The sequence below is a fragment of the Marmota marmota genome, unplaced genomic scaffold (genome assembly GCF_001458135.2).
Source record: "Marmota marmota marmota unplaced genomic scaffold, marMar, whole genome shotgun sequence".
NCBI classification, from domain to species: domain Eukaryota; kingdom Metazoa; phylum Chordata; class Mammalia; order Rodentia; family Sciuridae; genus Marmota; species Marmota marmota.
Window position 1 is genome coordinate 33890437 of NW_025999853.1, and position 13452 is coordinate 33903888.

A 13452-nucleotide genomic window follows, 5' to 3' on the forward strand; every position below is an offset into this window, starting at 1 on the left:
CTTTAATCAGCATGGCCATGCCAGTAAGAACAGATATATGGGGATAGTGAACAAAATTTTGTCTTCAAGAGATTGACAAACATATTTTGAGTTTTTATCAAAAAAAAAAGAAAGAAAGAAAGAAAGAAAGAAAGAAAGGGTTAGGGGCTTGCATGGCTGGGGAATTGTGTGGTTGATAGAATAGTTCAACTGCGTCAAGACATGGTCTACTTGACCAATGTCTGAAGACTGGTGCTGAGAAGATCTGGAAAGGTCCTCATCTCTTGAGGAGTGATTCAGTTCCCATTCTGAAATGATTGCTCCTGCATAAAGGGGCAGCTTCAATTCCTATGGGACAATTGCTCCTGCTGAGGGGAGCAATCTCATCATCCAGTGATCTGTTGAAGCTCACTATTTGTTGCTTAGGCATGGTTTCAGTCCCTTGTCATAAAGACGCTTATCAATCAGACCTGTGGTTTCTGAGATCCAAATATCTATAGAAGAAAGTGGCTCAGAAAAGAAAAAATGTTAAAAGAGGCAGGTGGAGTCAGAGAGGAACAAAATGGAGTCAAGATAAGCAACTGGGCCCTCTTTCAGTTTGCAAACAAATGTTCTTTCTGAAGGCTTAGATTTGACATTACAGACATGACAGAACACTTTACATTCAGACACATATTTCACATGCTTTTGCTAGGATAAGCACTCTCAATATGCTCAAAGTTGAAACTGCTCCAAGATTGTTGTTATCCATACTCATTGGGTCTTATCATTTATGATAAAAATTTCCCAAAATGGCTTCTCCAAAACTGGTCATCAGCGAAAGTAAAGGAGATCTTAAATATTTCAATGTCTTATAATTGGGGAGGGGGGAAAAGTTCATATGTTATTATATTAATATGGTTGCTAGGACTATTTTACACTTCTGTGAATAATTATTTGAATTTCACAAACAAGATGTGAAAATAGCTGACAATATAATTGAACATATACATATATGTATACATAAATATATACATACCCATACTCCAGAAATTATAAAAGTACAGACTCATATATGAAAATTTTAAAAATATTCAGATATAATTCTAAGACCTAAACCTTGAAGCTATTTTGCTATACATAAATATATAATATATATGTAAATAAACATAAGGAAGATATATGTATATATACATGTATATATAAATGAAATTACCCATTGTATATTCAGATTTAAATAAACATTAATTGCAATGTATTTTATGGCACTCTTAAATGTATCCACAAATTCTTTGTTTTCCTTTTCTTGATTATTGGCTAGCCTTAATGATACATTATGATGATTAGTTTTATTTGTCAAGCTGTTAGGTTAGTCCTTAGTTATTCAATCAAATACTAATCTAGTTGTATAGTGAAGATACTTTTACACATGTGATTAAGTCCATATTCTTAGAATTTAAACAACTGAAATAATACTAGATAAACTGCATAATCCTGATTTAATCACTTGAGAAAAGCAGAAGTGAGGTTTCTCTGAAGAAAAAAATTCTGCCTGTGGACATAGCTTCTGTTACACCCTCGAAGAATTCCAACTTTCTGTTGGCTTACCTTATAGTTGGCAAACTTGCCAAACCAGTCCCCAAAGTAAGCCAGTTCCTTTGTGGAAAACACACACACACACACACACACACACACACACATATATATATATATTTTTTATATATATATCTATATATATATAGATATATAGATAGATAGATATAGATATAGATATATATACACACACACACACACACACTTGAGAGGGAAAACAGAATCTACTGATTCTATTTCTCTGATTAAATTCTGATACACTCAATAAAGTGGCAGAACTAAGTATGCATGACTGCCAAGGCTATGTCATAAAATGTGATCTATCTTCTGCCTGGCTTTCTTTCAGATGCTTGTCTTAGAAACCAGGCATGACGCTGTAGTGAAATTCAGGCAACATACACGTGTTCCTCCTTATACCAGGGGCACAGGTTCCAAGATCCTTCAGGAATACCAAACTCTATGGATTATCAAGCTGTTTGTACTAAATGGAGTAGTACTTGCATATAACTTGAGCATATCTACCCATATACCTTATGTCTCTTGCAAATTACTTATAACATCTAATTAAAGGTAAATTTTATATAAATAGTTGCTATACCATATACAGTTTAGGAAATAATGACAAGAAAATACTTCCATACATGGTTAGCAAAGACACATTTTTTTTTTTCAAATAGTTTTTGATCTGTGGATGGTTGAATCCACAATGGAACCTTTAGAAAGCTGAACAACTGTAATTGTTTTTGAGGCCATAGCATTAGATGAGGTTCAGGTGACTGATAATATCAGCCAGATAAATTAGAGAGAAAGCCCTCAAGTTCACCCCTGACCCCACTACCTGTTAACTATAACCATATGAAAAGCCCAAAGTAAGAACTCCCAGGAAAGCTCAATCCACTTCTAGAACTTTTAAAGGTAATAATAAACAATATTGTGTTTTTAGTACTGTTTGGGATAGGTATTTACACAACAGACTGTGGTTGTATTGTGTCAATGTTACTGAGTTGGAGCTACATTTTTACCATTCCCTTCCTATCTTGATTTTAACATATCAAAAGCAATAATGGATATATAAACACTGTTTGAGAAAGAAGTTAAGCAGCAGACTTGTCTATGCTAGGAAGATCAGACTTGGGTCAGATGCTCTTGCAGGTCCTGTTGTTAAACTATGATGCAAAGAAAAGACCACCAACTCCAACTGAAAATCAAATTAAAGCAAGCTTGTATTTGTGTACACAAAAGCTAGTCAGTGACTGTCTCTCCCAAAACACCCTGGGCTAGAGATCAGCACCCCAGCTCTCCGGGAACAAGGTTTTGTAGCACAATAAGTTGCAAAGGCGGGTGTCTTGAGAACTTACAGGTAACAGGATTTTGACAAGCATAATACAAAAGCAGATAGTAGGTTACTGATCTATGTGACATGATATTTTAAGGTAGGGAATAAATTCATATCCCAACATCAGAATTTGTGAAGCGCCGCTGAGATTTCAGAGAGAGTTGTAATATGGTCAGGGGGAGCCAGGATTTATGAGGTACCACTAAGGTTTTAGAGAGTTTTGCTATCTGGTCAGGGAAAGCTAGGCATGGATGAGTTTAAGGCACGGGCAGGAATTCCAAACAAGTTTAGAAATCACAGTAATTTATAGTAAAACCGAAATTAACTTTTTATGACTTTGTGACGAGATGGCTCCCAATCTTAAGATGGAATTAGGCTGGGTTCATCAATGTATTTTGTGATTGCTCTACTGGCTCACTTCATAAGTTTGAGATAGTCAGCCCATAGCATCTTTAGCTATGTAGCTTCAGATCTCCTCTTAAAGATACAGCCAGATCAAAAATGCCTTCAGTTTCTTGGATCCTGGGCGACACACACTTGGAGCTCTGTGGAGAAATACCCTAGGTCTATTGCAGGTCACCTATATAAACAAAGTTGTAGGCTAAGCAGTGAGATGTTCATACAGTACCATATGACGGACACTTTCTCCTCATGGGTTCTAGCTCAGGAATTCTCATTTTTTCTAGTTCTTTCTCATTTCACTGCTATCTTTCCTTTCCAATTTCAGGCCCATATTCTGGTATAACAAAAGACCTTTATAAAATACTTCATCGGTTCTTAAGATTACATAAAGTTTAAGCCCTACAGTAAATCTATTTAGTCTTTTATAATTTTTCTTCTTTTCTAATTAAGTTATAATTGACAAAAAGATTCATGCTTCAAAATTAGTGTCCTCCCTGACATATTGGCTTTCAATGATTCCCAATGTCTTTATCAGTTCAGGATGCTATAACAAAAATACCACAGACTAGGAAGATTAAACAGCAAACATTTATTTCTCACAGTTCTGGAGGCTGTGAAGTCCAAGATCAAGGCATCTTCAGAGTTGGTGTCAGGTGAGGGACCACTTCCTGGTTTAATGAGGCCCATCTTCTGTGTCCTTTTATGGTAGGAAAGGAACACGGAAACTTTTTTTTTTTTTCTCAAGGGCTCGGTTACTTTCCAAGAGAGCTACAGCCTCATGACCCAGTCACCTCCTGGAAGTCCCTCCACCTAACACTATTAAATTAAATATTTGAATTTCAGCCTACAAATTTAGGGTAAATGCAGACATTCAGTCTTTAGCCCCCTATCATGTGTTTTTGTTATTCTCTTTGTACATACTGAAAACTATAAGGGAAATAGTCTCCCTTTCCTTGGGTTTTTGTGGTACTCAGTGTGATTGTAGAACACTTCCTCCGAGACTCAGTTGATGAAGAAGGGTTCTTACATTAAGCATGTAAGGCATACCTAGTGGAAGTCCTTTGTCCAGTTTCCTTTTTGGTATTATTGACTGTCCACTTGCTTTTATCTTTTTCCTCCAGGAAGTTTGCTCAGCTCCAGGTCATCTCCCAGACTATGCTGATCTAACTCTTTTCCTATTTTTCTGGATACTCCTTACTTCTTCCACTCCAATATATACATTTTCCTCGCTTTATCTTTTAGAACCATTCATCTCTGTCCTCAATGTTTGCATCCAAATATTCTAAAAGTATTTGCCCAAACAAAGGCTCAACTATACTGTGCATATATTTTAGTAACATAGGAAAACTGAGCATTAATATTTAAGTCTTTAACTTCCTAACCAACACCCCCCTTTATTTTTAGATTTCAACTAAGCACTTTGCTGTAGGCCCAGGTATTATTTTTGATGATTCTCCAGATGATTCTTATGATTACATAAATTTGGATTTGTTCAAACACAGAAGTGCAGAGTCATCTCTTAAAAATTTGGAAACTATTCATTACATAATTTATTACTCAGACATTGTTCCAAGTGATAATGAGGGGGCAGTGTACTGAATTAACTCTTTGCTCTCATGCAGTTTATAATCCAGTGGTAAGGGTAGGTATAGACAGACAATAAAGTATGACTTATATGTTACATTAGATGGAGAACATTTATATGGAGAAAACTGAAGCAGAATAAGAGAGATGATGAGAGTAAGGTTGATATTTAGTATAGATTGGTGATAGATGATTTCAACAATAAAGAGAGGGAAGGAAACCAGCCACTCAGCTATTTGGCTGAAAACTGTTCTGGGAAAACAGAATAACAAGGACATCCATGAGACTAAAGCACAGTAAGTAAAGACAAAGGTGACAGAATCAAAGAGTCATGGAAGTATGAAGGAGCAGGGTTAAAGCAAACAGATCATTTAAGGGCATAGACTTACTTGTGTTCTGAGTGAGATGGAAAGTCAAAAGTTTTGAATGAAGCATATCTCATTTATTTACATGTTAAAAGTGTTATTAATTTTAAAGATCAGATTTATTAATGATCAAACTCAGACTCAAGGAGAGAAAAAATTTTCTGAATTGTTATTACTTCCTAAATTTATGTACTACGGCAGTAATCAAATGGAAATGAAATGGGGTAAAGAAGATTTTTGTGGTTTTTTTTTTTTTTGCTGTTGCATCATTAGAAAGTAGGGAATATTGGGACATGATAAGTACTAAATAAATATTTCGTCTGTACTGGCTTATACAAAACCAGTCAATCTTGGTCAGGGTGGGGATTGAACTACATTCACGACTGAACTCATAGGTGGTTTACCACTGAATAATTACCTACTCCCTAGTCCTTTTCTTACTTTTAGTTTGAGACAGGGTTTCACTTAGTTGCTGAGACTGGCCTTGAACTTACAATCCTCCTTCCTCAACCTCTTGAGTGGTTGGGATTATAGGCATATGCCACCACACCTGGCAATAGAAACACATTTATAACATTGCTGAAAATTTTGAAGTCCTTAGAGCTGTTCATTATAATCCTTTATTATTCTTTTAATGGCTGTGGTATCAGTGGTAATGATCCCACCTTCTGCTCCAGGTGAGCAGGGATCCACTCTGATTCTCTGGATTTATTATCTTTCCAAATTCAGAATGGTGCTTGCCTTGGGACTTCAATTCTCTGGTGAGTCCAAGGAAATTCCATTATTTTCTTTGCTTAGAATTTTATCTTGTAGGAATGGGAATGATGACTTCCAATTTTGTTCTATATCTAAAGTGAAACTGAATGTTTCCGAGGGCTACCATCCTGTGGTTGTCAGTAGGAGGATGGTACAGCAATGTTTCTGAAATCATGAATAACAAGGTCCAAGAAAACACAGCCACTAAAATGATAAGCATTTGCCATTATACATTAAAATATAATGAAAATATAAACAAGTGTTTTATATGTAATACATACATATACATACTTATTGTATATGTATATATTTTCATTAAGGATCCATTACTTTTAAAGAGTTAATAGATTTAAAACATCTGACTATTCCTGTAATAAGAAAATGTGTATTTCTTTCAATTTCTACCTGGACTTTGCACTATCATTCGGAGATGAAAAGGAAATGTGAGACAGATAATCTGTCCATATCTGGAACTTTTCCTGGGTGCTCTGTGTATTCTTAGAGTCAGATAACAGGCTGAGTGCCTGGCATGAACACTGCAGTGACTGACCTAGACTCCCATTTTGTGCCCTGCTTCTATTCTTACCAACATAGAAAAAGGATTATAAGCTGGTAAATGACAAAGAAGAGCCATTGAAACAGCAACTAGCTTTCATTATGTGGCATACAGATTTTTTTCTTCCTTAAAGACCTTTCCTTCTTTCTTATACTCATTGCTGTGTGGCCTAAAAAATAGCTGAATTGCTTTGGACCCCTGTTTGAAAGCGAGAGCTAAAATAGAGTATGTCTTTTCTTAACAGTAACAATAAAAGTTTTCTTTCTCAAACAACCCTGCAAACAGGATGGTTCACAAATTGGCATGCTGTGACCTAGTTCCTGTTGGTTTCATAACAATATTCACTATAATAATGCAGTCATCAAAACCAGCATGCTGACCAGCTAGAAACCAATTCCAGAATCTTCTACAGTCCTATCCATTTCAGAGGAATGCTTTCCTTCAGGTACTCAACTATGTTTGGATATTCTTAAATTCTACTTTTTAAATTCTTTTTACCCTAACTCTGTATGAAGGAAAGTTTCCAAGATTAAATTTACCATTAAATTCCAATATATCCCTTACTACTTTCTTATATGGATATGGGGAGGATGGGATCCTAAAGAAAAGCTGGTTTTTTTTTCATGTATTTTTATTTATTATTGACTGCAAAATCCAGTGATTCTCTAAAGAGTGAAAAATTACAAAAGGCTACTTCCCTGAGAGTCAAAGAATGCATATCATTAACTTACTATAATATAAATTTTGTTACCAGAAATGTTTATCCCTAACTCATGCTTCATTAATTTTTTAACAAATTCAACAAATTGGCAATTTAAAAAACTAACAGATTTTAAAAATTAACAAATTTAAAAATTTGCTTTTTTATCAAGGCAAATGATACAGACTTCATTGGGATAAGATACTAAAATATAAGATATTGTAAAAAATTCTTTTGACAATATTGTCTCTATATCCTGAAATTTTAATAATGTTTTCTTTCTCAAACTGTATGTCTTATTCCTACACACAGGCACACCCCCTCATACGCACACACACACACACACACATACACAGACATGCACACCCATAACCTCATTCACAGGGCTTTGTTTTTTCAGTTCTTTATCTAACTGGATGTCAAGGTGTCTGTGAATAGGGCTTATGTGTTAATGATGCAGAGTTCTCAACCACAAGCTGCAATGTTGAATGTATGTGAGGAAGCCCCAGCATAAGAAACATCCCTCCAAATGTGGAGGTGATGATGCTTCTTCAGTGGATCAGAAAACAGAAAACCATGTTGAGAAGGATATTCTTGAGCCTTATTCTTTCATGGAATTTGCTATGCTTGTTTTTAAATTTGTTTTGGAACTGACAACTGACCCTTTTTTTCTCCCCCCGCCTTCAAATGTCTCCCTATTTCTCCTTTTTGAAAGGGAGGAGTGGAAATATCTACCCTGTTCCTTTTCTATCATTGTATTTTTGAAGCATATAACCTGTTTCATTTCACAGGTTCATGGTGGGCAAGAAATTTTGCCTCAGGATGAATAGACCTCAAGTCTCTTCCATATCTGATGGAGATGATATTCAGAGCAGATGTCTTTTTCTAGATTTTAGAGTCGATGCTAGACTAATTAAACTTTTAAATCTATTGAGATAGCATGAATGTACATGGCATGTGAGGACATGAGATTTGGAAGGCCAAGGTTGGAATGTTATGAACTGAACTGTTTATAATTTCTAAAAAAATTTATTGTGAAAGCCTAATTCCCAGTGTGATAGTATTTGGAGATGGACATGCTGGGTGATTAGGTGACAAGAATTAAGTCTCAAGATGGGATCAATAACCTTATGAAAGAAACTAGGAGAGAATTTTCTCCCTTTTATACTGTTCTTTGCCATATGAAGATGCAATGAATAGAAAGCCATCTGAAACCCAGGAAGAATACTGAATGCCAACCATTCTGGGAAATGCTGTAGTAATGAACAAGTCTGAAGGATAATTAAGTAATTTGTTACTATAACAAACATACCGGAACACTGAATTTTGTAGATTTTTTACTTATTTCAGAGATATCATAGAAATTTTATTTTGAGAGTACTTTCATAGATGAAAAAAGTTGGGCTACTTTTGGAATTATATTTTGAAAGATTTTGATGTTAAGAAAAGCCCAAAAATCTTTAGTACAAAGTTTGAATAATATGATCAATAGTATGATTAAGCTAATAGTAACAATATTTGAAATAAAAATAATTTACAAGTCATAGAGTACAATTATTGAGAAAAATTTATAATGTTGAATAATTCATGTGCTTTCTCTCATACTTATTTTTAAGGCTGGTATTTTGGTTTTGCCTTCCTTTTCTTCATATTAAGTAATCAGAAATAATAATGATTAAATTTTGCTCTTTATCCATGATGTTTCTTTCACTAAATAATCTTACCTGTTTTTAAGTTTGTTTGTTTGTTTATTGGTACTGAGGATTGAACTCAAGGATGCTCAACTGCTAAGCCACACTCTCAGCCCTGTATTTTTATTTAGAAACAGGGTCTCACTCAGTTGCTTAGGGCCTCACTTTTGCTGAGGCTGGCTTTGAACTCAAGATCCTCCTGTCTCAGCATCCCAAGCCACTGGGATTACAGGCTAGCACCACCATGCCGGGCTTCTCTTTAGGTGTATACTTCAAATTCTCCATGTGCCATAACCACACACACACACACACACACATAAAATATGCAAAAAATGTAAAACATTATGTTCCAATTTCATATCTGACAAAATGTCAATATAGCATCATATAATAAAACCAAGTTCATGACCTATAGAAAAAAAAAATATATATATATATATACATACTGTATGCCTGTGTAGTATATANATATATATATATATATATATATATATATATATATATGTATGTATATATATATATATATATATATAAAGATTCAGGCTTTTCTAACTCAAATGACTTTATTTATTAAAAGTCAACTTTTTATCAATGCAGTTAAAACTGTTAGCCATCATTATCTTTCCAATTTTTATATAAAACCAAATATTTAGTCTTATGTCTGATATAAACAGTGAATGAGCACAGGTTTGCAATGGTCTTAGAAGTAGATCTGATGCTATCAGTGCCTCTGATCTGACACAGATGCCATTAGTGAATTGTGTAATGTATGTAAGGTGAAATTTTTTCACAGCAGGGAAAAAAGGTAAAAATTTGAAATGAGCTAATGCAAGCTGGCCCAATTTTCCACTCTGTGGCACACATTGATGGCCCTCATAATTCATACCTAAGGGAAAGCACAAGTTAGGCAGCAGAGGTCTGAAACCAAATAAGCCCCACTGTATTAGTGAAAGTGCCGATTAAAGAACATGTTGCACTATCAACAAGAAATCATGAGTGCATCAGGGCATGGTTGAGAAGGAAAATAATTCAGTTTAAGAGGGCTAAAAATCCCCAGTTCCTAGTTAAAAGTAATTCAAGCACATAGCAAAATAAACAAATTCAACAAATTTGAGGTTTATGATCAAAGATAGTCTGAGGGGGAGAAATGACAATGGGATGATACACGAAAGCTTTGCTTTCAGAGCTTCTGAAAAAGAAAAAAATCTGTTTCAGGAAAGTATCACACAGGGGAGGAAAACAAAGCTTGCTCTTCAACCCTCATGGCTAAACTATTGCTTTGCATTGATTTTTATATATGCTACATTTTTCTAAGAATGTCACATTATCTTTAATTTTTATCTTTTTTTTTTTGTTTGGGTCATATATGCAGCAAAGTTCAATTTAGTTTCATTGACAGTGTGTATGCCCACATGTTATTTAGGAATTTATTAATATTTCACCAATGGACAACAAATCAGTAGAGATTAAAAAAAAAATATTCTTTCTTCCTCTTGATGATGGAGCCTCTCCCAAACTTCCCCATATAAAAATAGACACAGATTTCTTTTTCAAAAATTGTCTATTTAAAAATACTTCTAGTGAATATACATTAACATTCTAAACACGTTACAAATGAATATATCGATTAATTTTTTATTAATGTAATTATCATGGATCACCATGTCCTTTTTTGGACATGAAAAATAAAATAGGGCAATTATAAATAATCCTGAGAAATTATAAGAAAATGGCTAAAGCCATTACACACACAACACAGGTAAAACCTCACATTTTAGTCTCAAAAATACAAAATAAAATAAAAATTATTGGATTTTGCCCAAAGCTCCTTTATTAGTGTTTCACATGGACTAAATGACAAAAAAAAAAAAAAATAGGCAGTCTCACTTCTACTTCTTCAATCCTCTCTCTGTCCCTTTCATTATGAAGGCTGTGGAATCTGAATTTGTCCCCGATACTGTAATTTTATAGATGCCAAAAACACCAGGTTTGAGAAGATAGCAAAGATGAAGTGCAATTTCAAAATTTAGTGAATTTCTGATTAAGAAACAATGAGTTTCTAAATAAAGAACGAATTGAACCTCTTAATAAACAGTATGTTCCTAAGCGGCTTCTGGATTCAAGAGGATAGTGACAAGATAGGTATTTGATGTGGACAGAAAAACCAGAGTTTTGTCATTTGAAAAATATGTGATTTCTGGATAAATTTCTTAAACTCAATGATTCTGGGGAAAAAACATGAAAATTGATGAATCATTCATATGTCCCAAGCATAAAGCTTCTATTAAAGAAGGAGTTCTTATTATTACATCTGATATAAAATTATCTTGCAACTTGGCATTATCTTTGGCCCAACATAAACATTATGATGAAAGTTTAATTCTGAACTCTGAGTTCATTAGATTAAATATACTAGGTTTATACAAACAAAACAATAAATAGCATGTTCAAAACAGGGTTCATAAATCTGATTATTTTCTTTTTATATGCATTTTTCAGTACTTGCACTATCACATTTTTATTTGTCTGAATATCAATTATTCACATGAAATACAGTAGAAATTAATGAAACAATATGCAATTTAAATATGTTCTAAGCCAAGGTTATTCTGAGTATTTTTTAAATAAATTATAGATGTTAGTTTATTTTGTTATTTTAAATTACTACTAAGATAAAATGGAAGAAAAATATTTTGAATGTTAATCATATTGACCATAATTTGTTTATGATTTTATTAATGTGATAACAATATTATCATCATGACAGTCCAAGTGGTGCCTGCCTGTAATCCCAGCAGTTTAGGAGGCTGAGGCAGGAGGATCACAGTTTAAAACCAGCATCAGCAATTTTTTGAGACACTAAACAACCCAGAAAAATCTTGTTCCTAAATAAAATATAAAGAAGGGATAGGGATGAGGCTCAGTGGTTAAGCATCCCTGGGTTCAATCTCTGGTTCCCCACACCAACAAAGAAAAAATCAAAAATATTCTTGCCTCATCCTGCTTTTTTATAATAATGTTTATTAATCAATATAATTTAAAACAGAAAAGAAATATTTTTCTGTTGTCCCCAAAATTCAGAGAAACATATTAAGAAAAAACTCTTGGTATATTTTTAATATCTTTTACATTTCTCACATATCATATATTTATGATTATATAACTGAGTTGGACTAATAAAATATTCTGTTTGAAGTAGGATACAACAAAGTAATCCCATATTGTATTTCTGGGAATCATTGTTTATTATACTATTTTTTAATCATTGTTTATTATACTAAAATATTAATATTTTAATAAATATATTCTGTTAATGTATTTTTCCAGTTAATGAAGAGTGTGACATATATTATAGTTCTAACAATGCACTATAAAGACTGTAAAAATTAGGAATATTATTAGTGTATCATTATTTTTTGATATTCTGTAATAACACTGGCAAGACAAATCTTGGGGTTTCTCTGTATTTTAGGCCAATTTGATGACTTCAACCAGGGATGTAAATAATTTAATAGAAGACCTGTCACATTTGTATGCTCAATAAATATCATTTCCCTTTTGGTCTCTGTCCTATGCTGACTTGCTTTGACTTTTTAGACCCTCTTTTTCTATAGATATACCTTTTATCTTAAGTTTAGAAATTATGTTCATAGCACATATATTCCAAATCCTCCTCTAATTGAGTAATCATCTTATTTGGGTTATTACTTCTCAATTATTTATCCTAGCCCTATGTGTTTCATGTAGAGTTTAAACTTTTTTTAATAGTGTATACTTTTTTCAAGAATTTATTTAGCAGATTGAAATGTTTTCATTTGCCCCATTTTGGATTGCTTTGTTGTCCAGATTCCCTAAAGTCAAACTACAACACTATAAAATAAATACTGTTTATTACCTATTTGCTTAATAGATGAAATTTGTCTGTAATATTTACTTTTTAGACCATGATAAATTCGGTCATGTCATTTGTAATATTGATGTTAGCCAGTCATTTCAGTTCAAATTAAATCTTGAGAAAAAGAAAAACAAACATGTTATTTCAAATTACTTGCATTTTTGTAAGACAATTCAGCATAATTCTTGGACTCTAATGATGGATTGAAATCAGATGGATATTTAAGAACTTTTGGATTAATTCAGCCATGCAAATTTACAAAGGCCAAAAGTTTCATAACTTAAGTTATTTAAAGAATTTTAGTGCTTGCTTTGGGAGCACATATACTAAAATTAGAATGATACACAGAAGATTAGCATGGCCCCTGTGCAAGGATGACACAAAAATTCATGAACTGTTCCATATTTTTACATATCAAAAACAACATGCACCACGATAAAGTGGGATTCACCCCAGGGATATAAGGTTGGTTCAACATATGGAAATCAATAAATGTAATTCATCACATCAATAAACTCAAAGATAAGAATCATATGATCATCTCAATAGATGCAGAAAAAGCATTTGACAAAATATAGCACACCTTCATGTTCAAAACACTAGAAAAACTATAGAT

The 13452-nt window shown here is 33.4% G+C and overlaps 1 non-coding gene across 1 annotated transcript; it reads left to right on the top strand.

Annotated features, from left to right (window-relative positions):
* Positions 1–13138: 13138 nt before the first annotated feature.
* LOC125618207 lies at positions 13139–13245 on the top strand. The gene has a single exon (XR_007349464.1). It is a non-coding gene; the product is annotated as a U6 spliceosomal RNA (small nuclear RNA).
* The last annotated feature ends 207 nt before the right edge of the window (positions 13246–13452 follow it).